This window comes from Neoarius graeffei, chromosome 1 (assembly GCF_027579695.1).
Source record: "Neoarius graeffei isolate fNeoGra1 chromosome 1, fNeoGra1.pri, whole genome shotgun sequence".
NCBI classification, from domain to species: domain Eukaryota; kingdom Metazoa; phylum Chordata; class Actinopteri; order Siluriformes; family Ariidae; genus Neoarius; species Neoarius graeffei.
Window position 1 is genome coordinate 129,683,202 of NC_083569.1, and position 15,921 is coordinate 129,699,122.

At 44.0% G+C, this 15,921-nt stretch overlaps 1 protein-coding gene across 1 annotated transcript in view; it reads right to left on the reverse strand.

Moving 5' to 3' along the window:
* LOC132883584 (gastrula zinc finger protein XlCGF26.1-like) overlaps window positions 1-15,921 on the reverse strand; it is a 101,273-nt gene that overhangs the window by 74,173 nt on the left and 11,179 nt on the right. The window lies entirely within an intron of this gene.

Sequence of the window (15,921 nt, forward strand, 5' to 3'; positions counted from 1 at the left end):
AAGCCCATTATAACAGTCAACCATTTTATTTCAACATTTCAACATATTTACAGTTTGAACATTTCCTTAGTCTGCAACTATTCAGGTGCGAAATGCAATGCGCCGGACTTTTGCTGTGGCAAAGTCGTCAATAAGGTCATTGAAGTCCAGCTTCTTTGCAAGTTCGCGCTCTATAGAGAGCATAGCCAGCCCATTGAGCCTCTCCTGTGACATGTTTGAGCGCAGGTAGTTGATAAACCAAAATGATTGTTTACGGGATGGAACTGGGCCTCAGTGAGAACGGAGTTATGGCTTTCCCAAAATCTGAACATAGAAGCATCACCACTAGTCACACACGGACTGGCCATTGGGAGTAGTGGGAGTTTTCCCGGTGGGCCGGTGGTGGTTCAGCGTGGGCCGGCGGAGGAAAAAAAAAAAAACAGTTGCGCGCTGGCCTTTAATATGATAAGCAATGTTAACAGTAAGAAACTGTTAACATTGCTTATCATATTAAAGGCCAGCGCGCAACTGTAATAAGCAATGTTAACAGTTTCTTAAAGAAACTGTTAACATTGCTTATCATATTAAAGGCCAGCGCGCAACTGTTTTTTTTTTTCTCCGCCGGCCCACACTGAACCACCGGCCCACCGGGAAAACTCCCACTACTCCCGATGGCCAGTCTGTGTGTGCCAGATGTGTACAGTGAGTTTTTCAGTGTATTTTTTTGTCTTGTTTTTCATAAACGTCCTTTCCGTACTCGATTTAGAATGTTACAAAAAAAATTGACACCCTCCCAACCACGTAACATTAGCCTATCTGACCTGGGGGCTGACACGTTTATTACGGATAAACCAAAAGGATTACAACGTTCCCTGGATATAGAACTGGACCGAGAAGATTTCAAAATCTTAACGTGTAAGCAACAACAATAAAACAGAGGTTGTTTTATTCATTTAGGGCTTATTAGGCTACTTTCATTAATTGCGCTTTTCATACAGGCCTATCATTTTTCACTTGAGCAAGGGAATTGTTTGAAGAGTATCCAGTCTAAGCGAAAGTTTAATGTTTTGCAACAGACTAACCTCAAAACACCCCATTTATAGCCCATTCGTTACATTAAACTCTATCTAGCTGGCAATTTCACATGTCGTCGTATCTACACGGGATGATTTCCAACAAAATAAGGTTTAATTAACAAGAGGCAGCGTTCCACGGGCTTTCAGCTAACCGGAGTCCAGCTCAGCGCAGCTCAGCAAGCGTGCCTAAAACATTTGGATATGATTGCGGGCCAATGTGCTATTCTTTGCTTCATTGAGATATATGCAACACAGTGTTATTAAACCGATATGTTTATGAAATAATTCAATGCCCTGTGCATTTCAGTGTTCACTCAGTGTACCCTGCTATCCCCTACTTTATAATTATGAATGGCGCGTCGCGCGTGCTGGGGTTACATTACAGGGCTGGAAAAAAGTTATCTGTGTCTTACCTGGCTCAGCTGCCCCACTGCCTTCACCACCTGCTGCATCATCTAAATCTTTTCTAAAATATCTATGCAGTGAGCCCCTGAGGCTCTTGGCTTCTTCATCTCTTTTTCTCTTTTCTTTTCTTTGCTCCTGACTTGTGCATGTTGGCAAACGGGCTCGCACGCTTATTGTCGAAGCGTTATGATGGAATAGTGCTGTGTTATTTGGCGCCTTAATCAAAGACCAAACCATTTCTGCATTAGGGGTGGTAGGTGGGTTCTTGAATCTATTTTCGAAGACAATAAAGGCAAAAGAACCAGAAATCATTCATTGAATGCAAATATAGCACATTTTTCTCCCCCAAATCAACACATTTTGAAATGAAACAGAATGATTAATGGCATCTTCATGAGGGACCAGTTCTGGGCCCCCCCTCATGCCTGGGCCCGGGACAAAATACCCGGTTGTCCCCCCCTGTCGACGGCCCTGTGCACAGGCTTCATCACAGTACTGAGACAGCACTGGTTAAAATAGTAAATGATGGAACACTGGACTCTGATCAGGTTTATGTCTCCTTGAACTTAGTGCAGCAGTGGGGACTGACAGCATCCATACATCCCAGTTTACCAAAACACTCTATGTCTGAGGACCCTCCAGATCTACACCTTTACCTCATACACCATTAACAAAAGGCTTGACTAAACAGATATGTTTTCAGCCTAGACTTAAACACTGAGACTGTGTCTGATTCCCAAACACTACTTGGAAGGCTGTTCCATAACTGTGGGGCTTTGTAAGAAAAGGCTCTGCCCCCTGATGTAGCCAGCAGATAGCCTGCACCTTTTGATCTCAGTAGGCGTGGCGGGTCATAGAGGAGCAGAAGTTCACTCAGGTACTGTGGTGCGAGACCATTTAGTGCTTTAAAGGTCAATAGTAGTATTTTATAATCAATACAAAATGTGATTGGGAGCCAATGCAGTGTGGATAAGACAGGGGTGATGTGGTCATATTTTCTAGTTCTAGTAAGGACTCTTGCTGCTGCATTTTGAACTAACTGGAGCTTGTTTATGCACTTATTGGAACATCCAGACAGTAAGGCATTACAATAATCCAACCTGGAGGGAACGAAAGCATGAACTAGTTTTTCCGCATCACATAGTGATATTAAATTTCTTATCTTAGCAATATTTCTGAGATGAAAGAAAGCTATCCAGGTAATGTTATCAATGTGAGTTTCGAATGAAAGACTGGGGTCAATAATCACTCCGAGGTCTTTTACTGCTGCAAGATAATAATTACTCTATGCATACAAAATAATTTATATTTATCTGTATACACAATTGTATGTACAAGCTTAGGCCCCCTAGCCAAATGACATTTTGTTGCAGCATGATGTATTTAGTATTTTCATTTACATTTAGTAACTGCTTTCAGTGTCAAATTGTTGTCATTGCACCACACTGTGGAGAACCAGTGCTAAGTGTGGTGGTGTTGGATGTTTTGTCTCCTATCCTGATTGACTGTAGCCTGCCAGTGAGGATGTCCAGGATCCAGGTACAGAGCAGTGTTGAAGCCCAGTGTGCTCAGCTTCCCTATCAGCTATTGTGGATGCAGGCGAGGTCTCATGGCCTGATTGTCACAGGAGTCCTAGTAGCTGCAACTTGTCCACCAGAATGCTCGTATAGGCGTGAATTGGCTATCTTCTAATATGTAACAGGAACTGTCGACTGTATACGTTTATCGAAGTTGCTGCCATGAGAACACTTCGCAGACACAAACTTTGACTCAGATTCACAGAAAACACACTGACTGAGAGTAGCTGCTGCAACTGGGTGTGTCACCATAACCACCACCATTATTGGCAACAATCTCCTAGCCTTACAGGACTCCCATCCATACACAATGTCTGAGGAAGGTTCACAAAATCACCACAGACTGCAATCACCCAGCACACGGACTATTTACCAGACCACCATCAGGCAGATGGTACTGCAGCATTAAATCTAGAACCAGGAGGCTGAAGGACAGTTTCTGCCTGCAGGCCATCAGGATCCTGAATAAACAGTAATCCAGTCACTACTTCTTCCACTACCTCCCACACACTGGTCACGCCACTGACAGCTCAAGGACACTCATGGACAATCTCTTCACATGTTTCTGTCACTTTGGAGATGTTCCAATATTTATAAGGGCACTACTACCATTTTACTGCCAGTAAGGACTAAGTCCTGTCTCTGTGCAATCTATTGATATTACACACTACATATACTACTACATCGGCCTAGGCGATAAAACCATAGCTATATGTACCATTGATAGACACTTCATCAACAGTAATAAGTAAACTGTTCACCAGAATGCCAGTTTATTAAATGTATTAAATGCAAACTGGCAGAAAAGTGCATAACAAATACACAAAGTTTGATTACATGAACAAACCCCAAGCATGCTCCCTGTCATATCTCTATATAATGGAGTGTGCTACAAGTGACAGGCAAACAGCCATGCATTTAACAGGTGTGCTGTTTGGTTGCACCATCTACATGTGACAACAGAAAGTGTGTGGTGTGAGAAAATGTACAGTGTTTCCCACAGGTCTTAAATATACTTGTGGTGGTAGCTGGCAGAAAGGGCTAGTATTAGCTGCCAGCAAAAAATGCTCTACCTCATGTGAGTTTGGATTAGATTGGCATCTGCTCCACTTGCACGGATTGGAATTTGCTCCACTCGCACTGCTCAGTAAATGGGGATCTACATTTTATTTTACACTGTACTTACATACTAACTAGGCATACATACCCGACATACTAATATATTGTGCACATTTTGTATACAATACCAGGCAAAAGTTTGTATACCCCTACTCATATGTTTTTCTGTATTTTGACTATATCTGACTGAAGAAATCAAAACTATGAACTAACATATGAAATATATATGGAATTATGTAGTAAACAAAAAAAGTGTTCAGAATATTTGTTTGATATTTTAGATTCTTCAAAGTAGCCACCATTTACCTTGACACTTTGCACACTATTGTCATTATCTTAACCAGCTTCATGAGGTAGTCACCTGGAATGCTTTTCAATTCACAGGTGTGTCTCATCAAAAAGTAATCAGTGGAATTAGTGGCATGCATTTGAGACCATCAAACAGTAAATAGCAAATACAACCCCAATTCCAAAAAAAGTTGGGATACTGTAAAACAAATAAAAACAGAATGTGAAAATTTGCAAATCATGGAAATGCTACTTCATTGAAAATAATAGAAAGACAACATATCAAAATGTTGAAACTGAGAAATTTTATGGGTTTTTTTTTAAATATATGCGCATTTTGAGTTTGAGGTGGAGGGGGAGGAGCGCCCAGTGCTGTACATCAGCCACAAGCTCTTGGTGCGAGAGACGAAGTACAGCACCATTGAGAAGGAGTGTCTGGCCATCAAATGGGCGGTCGTCACCCTCCAATATTATCTGCTGGGGCGCTCTTTCACCCTCTGTTTGGATCATGCCCCACTCCAGTGGCTCCACCGCATGAAGAATGCCAATGTACAGATCGCCTATTGGTATCTAGCCTTTAAAGTTTGAGGTAGTCCACAGGCCGGGGGCGCAGATAATGGTGCCGGACTTTCTTTCCCGTTGGGGGGGGGAGTTGGTTGTAGGCTGGACGGCTCCCCAGCCTGATTGAGGCGGTGGGGCTATGTGGCAGTGGGGGCGTGGTCAAGCATCAGTTTGTGAATGGAGGGTGAGGCCAGGGAAGGTAAGGTGGCAAATTTATCACACCTGTGGGTAATTGATGTGTGTGCATTTGTTTTGCAGTAATGGCTGAGGACTGATAAGGAGAGAAAGTGAGAGAGAGGAGAGGTAGCAGCTTTTCTCCAGAACAGGGTATTCGTGTGTGCGCGCGCACGTGTGTGGAGAACAAACAGTAGTCATAGCTGAAAAGCTGGTAAAAAGAATGAAATGAGCTCATTTACCACCACCACTACCCTCCTGCCTATTCTTCAGTGTTCCACCCACTCCCAGGGACATTTACAGACATCCATCATTACTTTAAGACATGAAGTGACTTTTAATTAATTAAAAAAAAAAACTGAATAAGAAGGTGTGTCCAAACTTCTGACTGGTGCTGTACATATTGTATTTGTAATTAATCTCTTTCCCCTTCTCATTCCCTCTTATCTTCTGATGTATATTTTGTATTGCAGAACTGTAGAGTACCTGAGCCTTAACAACAGGCATTTCAGTGCAACAATTGTCCCTGACTGCTTGTGCACGACAGAAACTTAACACTTGAATAAATTTCTGATGTGCCTTGCAAAAGCCAGAGCCAACTAAGGCTACATCCACACGACAACGGCAACGAGATGTTATTTAAAAATATATCGCGTCCAAATGGGCAACAATCAGTAAAATATCAGGTCCATATGGCAACGCAATGCTTGCTGAAAACGATGCAATACACATGCCACACCTCTAGGGGCGCTGTAAGACGGTCCCTTCGGAGACACCAGAACAATAGAAGAAGTAAGGATGCATATTAGCCACAAAGTCAGGAAAATCTGTTTGTAAAATTACATTATAATGACCAAATACAATGAAAAGTATTTTTCCAGTCTCACCTGTGAAAGGTAATCTCATGTGATCTCGTTTGGACGGTAAACCTGTTGGTACAGTTAAACGCAGCTAATCTTTATTCTCCGCTTTGACCTCTCCAAAATGGCGGCGAGGATGACCTATGATTCTACACGGAAGGCGGTGTCTTTAATGGTCCGGAATAAATTGAATGCTAATTAAATAATGATTAATTTGCTCCTCTACGCCCTTTTTGAGGAATGTATTGTAGGACTTAAACCCACATCTGAAGAGGTGAGATTGCTCTTTTTTTCTCTATTTTTGCTGGCGGGATTGACTCTCTCTCTCTCACTTTGCACCATTACACAATAAATATTCACAGTGAAAATATTTTGTAAGCGCGTTTCATGAACCAAGTTATAGGATTTGTTGACAACTCGCATCACAATGAGAAGATCATTGGCACTACTGGTGTTAAGAATCAGACCATTTCATAAATGAATATTTTGCTGTAGAGCTGCAGTGTTTGTACAATTGCATGTTTTTGCTTCACTATTACTGTCACTATTCTGCTTCTTGCATTACTACTGTGAACTAACACTGAACATAATAATAATAATAATAATAATAATATCTAAGCTCGTGTTTCACTCTCACTAGTGCTCTGTAAGGCTTTTTCCTGGTGATATTCGTTACACTTCTACCCGGCGTGAAGCACTCACAGTCATGTGGTTGTGACGTCATCGTAAACAAATCCGTTTTACTCATCCAGACGACTTCACAACGGCAACGTTGCCAGATCTTTCCACTCTGGAACCCGTTCTCAAAAAGATTGCGTTTTGGGCACCCAAAACGCCGGTGCCGTGTGGACGCCAGGCCTAAACGATAAGCAATTGTATCGGAGTCACCTGAATCCGTTGCCGTGTGGACAGGGCCTAAGTTAAGGAAATATTGCAAGGATTTGAAAAATTGTGTTGTAGCTGACAGTTGGATTTGGATTTTGTCTTTGACTTCATCACATTTAGCAGTGTACATGTATGTGGATGCCTGACCATCACACCCATATATGCTGGTTAAACATCTCATTCTAGATTTTTCCCCCTTTCTGGTTATAATAAGCTCAATTCTTCTGGGAAGAGTTTCTAATAGATTTTCAGGCGTGGCTGTATGGATTTCAATCTCAGTGAAATAATTGGCTTATCACCAATTGGCTTATCGAGTTGGTGAAATGGCTTATCACCAACTCGATGAGAGAGAGAGAGAGAGAGAGAGCTCTTTTCCAAAATGCTATAAATCCATTTTGATTGTTTTCAGAAAAATGACATTTATTTACCCAGACCCATAAATTTTGCAAATATTTAATTTATCCTGTTATAATAGAGGCGGCACGGTGGTGTAGTGGTTAGCGCTGTCGCCTCACAGCAAGAAGGTCCTGGGTTCGAGCCCCGGGGCCGGCGAGGGCCTTTCTGTGTGGAGTTTGCATGTTCTCCCCGTGTCCGCGTGGGTTTCCTCCGGGTGCTCCGGTTTCCCCCACAGTCCAAAGACATGCAGGTTAGGTTAACTGGTGACTCTAAATTGAGCGTAGGTGTGAATGTGAGTGTGAATGGTTGTCTGTGTCTATGTGTCAGCCCTGTGATGACCTGGCGACTTGTCCAGGGTGTACCCCGCCTTTCGCCCGTAGTCAGCTGGGATAGGCTCCAGCTTGCCTGCGACCCTGTAGAAGGATAAAGCGGCTAGAGATAATGAGATGAGATGAGAATGTTATAATAGATAGTTGGTTCAGTCTGAACATTTTCAACAATAATTGACAAATCTAACAACAACGTTATTGATTATAAATCCAAAGTTTATTATATATTTTTTCAAAATGCTATAAATCCATTAATTTTTTCTGTCTTTCTGTTTTTAAAACAAGAGAACATGCTGTAGCTATATAATATCAGGAACTTTCATCATACAATTTATAATAAAATCAAATAAATTATATAAACACTTAAATAACATTCATTCATTTATGTTTAATCTTACATTTTAAGACTGTCCACCACAGAAAACAACTAACTAAATAACAAATGGCCAGTTAGTTCAATTTTTTAAATGTAATCCATTCAAAGTGCCACCTTAAATAGCATGATGGCACAGTGGTGTAGTGGTTAGCACAGTCGCCTCACAGCGAGAAGGTTCTGGGTTCGAGCCCCGTGGCCAGCGAGGGCCTTTCTGTGTGGAGTTTGCATGTTCTCCCCGTGTCTACGTGGGTTTCCTCCGGGTGCTCCGGTTTCCCCCACAATCCAAAGACATGCAGTTAGGTTGATGTGGGGCGGCCTTGGGCTGAGGTGCCCTTGAGCGAGGTACCGAACCCCTGACTGCTCCCCGGGCGCTCTGGGCTGCCCACTGCTCTGGGTGTGTGCATGCGTTCACTGCTTCAGATGGGTTAAATGCAGAGGATGAATTTCACTGTGCTTGAAGTGTGCATGTGACGAATAAAGGTTTCTTTTATGACAAAACCACTAACTAAATAACAATCAATCAATATTGATAAAAATACCAGGTTTGTCATAAAACTTCTCAAAATTCATGACTAGGTCATTGGGTGTTAATTTATCTGCATGGCAAAAGTTTTTGGCAGCAGTGTGTTTACATCCAACGGCGAGAATCAGCCCGCCACCAGAATAGTGAATTTTCTTAGTTTGCTCTCGTTCATAGTTATCTTTGTTTAAACGATGTCTTCTACCACCTGGTGTACGGTAGGTCTCACAGGTTCTTCAGAACCATCAAAAGTATTCACAACCACCATTTGCAAAAGTCATTTGTGCTCAAGAAGCTACACAAGCAAACAAAACTCCTTGCTTCAGGGCGCTGCCATGTGGGATAATGTATGTGGTGGATTTAGGATAAGCACTCTGTCTTCTGCTGAGTTGCCTTAGTATGAGATCATTGCCAGGGAGTGTTATCGATTGCTTGTGTGTGATGTAGGGAGTTTTTTGAAGTTGTTCAGTAAAACTGAGAACAGACTTTGAGTCTTCAGTGAATTGTATCATTATTTTATATACTCAGTCCAGTTAACCACCCTCCACTCGGGTATAAGGTTTGAGTACAAGAGAACACAACAGTGTAGAACACTGACCGAACTCTGATTGGTCTAGAGAAAATGTCGCACTCAGCCAAAAAACAGGTGTAGCGCCTATAGCGTTTTGGAGAGAAACTACAATTTGCAGCACATATAAACAAGGAAATATAGTGATTTGGCATGAAACATTAATGGAGCAGTGAATAGGCTCAGTACACAGCAGAATAGTGCGACAAACTCTTTTTTAAATTTTTTTTTATTTGGCGTTTATCGTGTTTTGGAAAAGAGCTCTTCATATACACATACACACACACACAGTTGTGGTCAGAAGTTTACATACAGTGACATGAATGTCATCATGGATATGAGTGTCATGGCAATATTTGGCTTTTCATTAATTTCTTTGAACTGTTCTTTTTCTGTGGCAGAATGATTGTACAGCATACATCTTTAATTAAAAAAAGACTAGAATTTGGTGCACAAGTTTTACTTTTCTTTGGGTTTTCTGAAATCAACACAGGGTCAAAATTATACCTACAGGGTCAAAAATTGACATACGCTCACTTAGATTATTAATTCAGAGGTGCTGAAACTTCCAAAATGTCTTTTATCTTGCCAAGGCCGAGGTTTTTTAACTTCCTGTTGGTGATCATGATTGACTACAGCTGGTAGCTTCTCTGTGCCTTCATAAAAAGGCTTTGTTTACAGCACTCATTGGATTGACCATCACACAGTAAAATGGGAAAGTCCAAGGAGCTCAGTGTAGATCTGGGAAAGAGGATCGTAGATATACACAACTCCGGAATGTCTCTTGGAGCCATTTCTAAACAACTGCAAATTCCAAGATCGGTTCAAACAATTGTATCCAAGTTATTGTGAGGTGTCGTCACTTTGCCAACCCACTTTGCTTCAAGAAAATCCAAACTGTTACCCTCAGCTGAAAGGAAATTGGTTTGGATGGTCAGGAACAACCTGGGAACCACCATGGTACAGCCCTGCCATGAACTGGAAGCTGATGGATCACTGTCTAAAGTTCAGATCACCATGGACTAAGAGGCTGCTATCCAAGAAATAACCCCCTGCTCCAAAATTGACACCTTCAAGCTTAACTAAAGTTTGAAGCTGACCACACGAACAGAGAAAAAGCCTTGTGGAGGAAAGCTGTATGGTCAAAGATTGAGTTGTTTGGCCACAATGGCCACCATGTACAGAGGGACACTGTACCAGCTGGTGGTGGTAGGATCATCATGCTCTGGGGCTGTTTTGCTGCCAGTGGAACTGGTTCATTGCACAAAGTGGATGGAATACTGAAGAAAGACTACCTCAGAATTCTTCAGCATAAACCATCAGAAACTTGAACACAACTTGGGACTTACAACAGGACAATGAACCCAAACACGTATCAGAGCTGGTTGTGGAGGATAAAGCAGGCTAACATTAAGCTTAAAACAAGTCCTGACTTCAACCCTATTAAAAATATATAGACCGTGCTTATAAGTCGAGTCCATGCCAAGAAAAAAAAATTAATTGAACTCTACCAATTCTACCATGAAGAGTCATGAAATATCCAACCAGAATTCTGCCAGAAGCTTGTTCATGGTAAACAAAAATGTTTGGTCAAGGTGAATCTTGCAAAGAGACAGTTTACCCAAATATTAGGTGTGCTGTACACACACACACACACACACACACACACACACACACACACACACACACACACACACACACCATCCTGGAAGATTTCAGAATAAGCAGGTTAACTGAGCATCAAAGTCTCAGTCTGTGTAAGTAAGGATGGGGCATGGCTCAGTGCACTGTATCAAAATTCATGAGAGAATTGTTAGTCAATTCAAAAAGAACATTTCTCAATGCAAGATTTTAGATATTTCAAAATCTACAGAACATAATATTGTGAAAAGATTCAGGGAATTCAGAGACAGTGCATAAAGGGTGAGGTCGGAAACCACTGTTGAATGGGCGTGACCTCTGAACCCTCAGGCGGCACTGCCTGAGAAACCGTCATGCTAATGTGACAAATACAGCTACAGGGGCTCAGGAGGACTTCAGAAAACCATCGCCACTTAACACAGTCCACCGCTCCATCCAGAAATGCAACCTGAAACTGTATTACACAAGGAGGAAGCCATTCATCGGTTCTATACAGAAACGCCGCCAATTTCTCTGGGCCTGAACTCATCTCAGATGGACTGAAAGACAGTGGAAATGTGTGCTGTGATCAGATGAGTCACATTTCGGCTTGTTTTCAGGAAAACTGGACGCTGAGTTCTCAGTGCTAAAGGTGAACACGACAATCCAGTTTGTTATCAGAGAAAGGTGTAAAAGCAGCATCTGTGATGGTATGGGGGGCATCAGTGCCCACGGCATGGGGGAGGTGCATGTGTGTGAAGGTACCATTGATATATTGGGGTGTATACTGGGATTTTAGAGAGACATTCATCAAGGCAACATCTATTCCCAGGAAGTCCATGCTTATTTGAGCAGGACAATGCCAGGCCTCATTGTACATGGGCTACAAAACATGGCTTCGTAGACACTGTGTGTGCTGGACTGGCCTGCTGCCAGTCCAGATCTGTCTCCTATTGAGAATGTATGGCGGATCATGAAGAACAGAATCAGACAACAGCAACCACAGACTGTTGAACAGTTGAAGTCTTGGATCGAGTAAGAATGGACAAAAATTTCACAGCATGGGCAACTTGCAGGTGTGTGAAGGTTCCGTTGATACATTGGGGCACATATGGTGATTTTAGGGAGACATATTCATCAAGGCAACGTCTATTCCCAGGAAGTCCATGCTCATTTGAGCAGGACAATGCCAGGCCTCATTCTGCATGAGCTACAACAGTGTGGCTTCATAGACACAGAGTGTGTGTGCTTAACTGGCCTGCTGCCCGTGCAGCTCTGTCTCCTATTCAGTGTTTGGGCACTGTGTGAGACGGCTGCCTCTCCAGTAGGTCTGTAGTTTTTAGCTCTTTAAACCTCTTTTCTCCACCTTTTTTTTTTTACTTTTTTGCTCTTCTTATGAAGACATAGTATGTTTAACTATATAACATGGATATATTTAACTTTAACACGCAACCAGGGGCCAGTTTTCTCCCTTATTTGAGAGAGGAGCTGCTGGCCCTGAAAACAATGGGATGAGCCGGGATACGACACCCCATCCCAGCAGAGCTGAGGAGGAAACCCAGGGGCTGCAAAGCCGGAGCTAAGCTAAAGGCTAGGCTAGCGGACAACCAGCGGTGCTACAAACCATCCATTCCCTCCGTTATCATGGGGAATGTGAACTCGCTGCCGAATAAAGTCAACGAGCTTTCCGCTCTGAACAACCAGCGGATTTACCGGGAGAGAATTTATCTTTACGGAGACATGGCTAACACACCTTGTACCGGATGCTAACGTGGACCTGCGGGGATTCACTGCTGTGAGAGCCGACAGCGACACCAACACGTGTGGAAAAAGCAAAGGTGGGGGACTCATCATTTATGTTAATAACCTCTGGTGTAACCCGGGACATATCTCAGTAAAGACAGTTTTATGTTGCCCGGACTTGGAGCTGCTAGCCGTTAGCCTGCGGCTATATTATCTGCCGAGGGAGTTCAGTCACGTGATCACCATCTGTGTTTACATCCCTCCAAAGGCAGATGCAGCAGCTGCATGTAAGAGGATTCAACCTGTCACAGCAAGGCTGCAGACACAGCACCCTGAGGCATTTATCATAATTTCTGGGGACTTTAAATCACGCTACTTTGGACTCTACTTTGGCTGCTTTTTACCAGGCTGTGGATTGTCCAACAAGGAACAACAGGACAATTGACTTGCTGTATGCTAATGTGAGGGATGCATACAGAGTCACACCCCTCCCCCCACTAGGGAAGTCTGACCACAACCTGGTTCTTCTACAGCCGAAGTACACCCCCCTGGTTCAAAGGCAGCCTGAAACAACTAGCTCCATCAGGAGGTGGTCCCCTGAAATGGAAGATGCCCTCAGGGACTGTTATGACATCACGGACTGGGATGTGCTGCTTAGCCCACACTGTGAGGACATAGAGGGGCTGACACACTGTCTGACAGATTACCTCAACTTCTGTGCAGACGTGGTCTCCCCCGCTAAGACTGTACGGTGTTACCCTAATAACAAGCCATGGGTAACACAGGAAGTCAAAGCTGTCCTCAACAGGAAGAAAGCCGCCTTCAGGAGCAGGGATAGGGAGGCTATGAAAGCAGCACAGCAGGAGGTGAAATGCTGCATGAGGGAAGCTAAGGACAGCTACAGAAGAAAGGTGGAGCAGAAGCTGAAGGAGAACAGCATGACGGAGGTCTGGGAAGGTGTGAAAACCATCACAGGCCACAATACAAAGACCAGAGTCGTTGAGGGGAGAGTGGAGAGGGCGAACAAGTTGACTTCTTCAATCAGTTCAACCAGCCCATGTCCCCCCCACCCTCTCCCTCACTGCAGCCATCTCTCCTTCTTCCCTCAACACACCTCCCCCCAGTCATCACAGCAGCCCCCTCTTCCCCCATCTCAACACAGACTCCTCTATGCATTACTGCAGAACAGGTCAGAGGTCAACTGAGGAAGCTTCACCCCAGGAAAGCAGCAGGCCCGGACAAGGTGTGTCCCCAATTACTGAAGACCTGCGCTGCTGAACTGGGTGAACCACTCCAACGCATCTTCAACCTCAGCCTGCAGCTGGGGAGAGTGCCAACCCTCTGGAACACATCATGTATTGTTCCAGTTCCCAAAAAGAATCGGCCCAGTGAGCTGAATGACTTCCGACCGGTGGCACTCACTTCACATCTGATGAAGACGTTGGAGCGGCTCTTCCTCAGCCTCCTCAGACCCCAGGTACAACATGCCCAGGACTGTCTGCAGTTTGCGTACTGGGCAGGTGTTGGTGAGGAAGACGCCATCCTCTACCTGCTACACCGAGGCCACTCGCATCTGGATAAGGGAAATGGCACAGTGAGGATCCTCTTCTTGGACTTCTCGAGTGCCTTCAACACCATCCAGCCCCTACTGCTTCAGGACAAACTGAACAGGATGTGAGTGGACCCCTGCCTGGTCACCTGGATCTCCAGCTACCTCACTGACAGGCCGCAGTACGTCAGGCTGAAGGACATCACGTCTGACACTGTAATTAGCAGCACCGGAGCACCCCAGGGCACGGTGCTGGCCCCTCTTCTCTTCACCCTGTACACCGTGGACTTCTGCTACAACTCGGAGCTGTGTCACATTCAGAAGTTTGCCGATGACACAGCCATCGTTGGGTGTATCAGTGACGACAGACAGGAGGAGTATAGGAGCCTGGTGAGGGACTTTGCTGTGTGGTGCAACAGGAACCATCTGCAGCTCAACACCTCGAAGACCAAGGAGCTGGTCATTGACTTTGGGAGGTCCAGACCAAGGTCACGACCAGTTCTGATTGAGGGAGTTGAGGTGGAGGCTGTGGATTCCTACAAGTACCTTGGGCTGTGGCTGGACAGCAAACTGGACTGGACTTGCAACACCAATCACTTATACAGGAAGGGACAGAGCAGGCTATACTTCCTTAGCTGTCTTCATGTTAAAACTGTTAATATTATAGTCAGGCTGTCTGTTGTTGCCCAAATGAGGATGGGTTCCCTTTTGAGTCTGGTTCCTCTCAAGGTTTCTTCCTCATGTCATCTGAGGGAGTTTTTTCTTGCCACCGTCGCCGCAGGCTTGCTCACTGGGGATAGATTAGGGATAAAATTAGCTCATGTTTTAAGTCATTCAAATTCTGTAAAGCTGCTTTGCGACAATGTTTATTGCTAAAAGCACTATACAAATAAACTTGACTCGACTTGACTTGACCTTATTAGGCTGCGGTCCTTTAACATCTGCAGGAAACTCCTGTGGATGTTCTATCAGTCTGTGGTCGCCAGTGTCCTGTTTTACACCGTGGTGTGCTGGGGCGGCAGCACATCCAAGAAGGATACATCCAGGCTGGACAAACTGATCAGATGGGGGGGCTCTATGGTCAGCATGAAGCTGGACTCTCTGGTGATGGTGGCAGAGGTCTATGGACAAACTATTGAACATCATGGACGATGCCAGTCACCCTCTGCACACCGTCATCAGCAACCAGAGGAGCCTGTTCAGTGACAGAATGCTCCTTCCCAAGTGCAGGACGAACAGACTCAATAACTTCTTTGTCCCTCATGCCATCAGACTGTACAACTCCTCTCGGGGGGGAGGAGGGGTAGCAGGAGGACAGAGGACGGGAAGGAGCAGTAGCCTAGCCTAACAATAAGCAATACCGGACAACGTGCAATATAATGTGCAATATAAAGTGCAATATCTTTCCTGCTCCCCCCACACACACACTTACCCTAACCCCACTTCTCCCCCCCTTTTCCCCTTCCCCCTTCCTCTCTTCCCCATATCTTATTCTTTTATATTTGTATATGTAAATAATTTATTTTAAATTATCTAAAAGTTTTCTCTATTTCTTTTCTCTGTTTATCTGTAATGATGCTGCTGGAATCTTAATTTCCCTGAGGGAACCCTCCCAAAGGGATCAATAAAGTTTTAACTAATCTAATCTATTGAGAATGCATGGCACATCATGAAGAGGAGAATCAGACAATGGCGACCACGGACTGTTGAACAGCTGAAGTCTTGTATCGAGCGAGAATGGACAAAAATTCCAATTGCAAAACTGCACCAATTAGTATCCTCAGATCCCATACGATTAAAAAGTGTTATTAAAGGAAAGGTGATGGAACCCAACGGTAATAACACCTCGGTCCCAACGTTTGAGTGTGTTGCAGGCATCAAATTCTAACTTTGTTT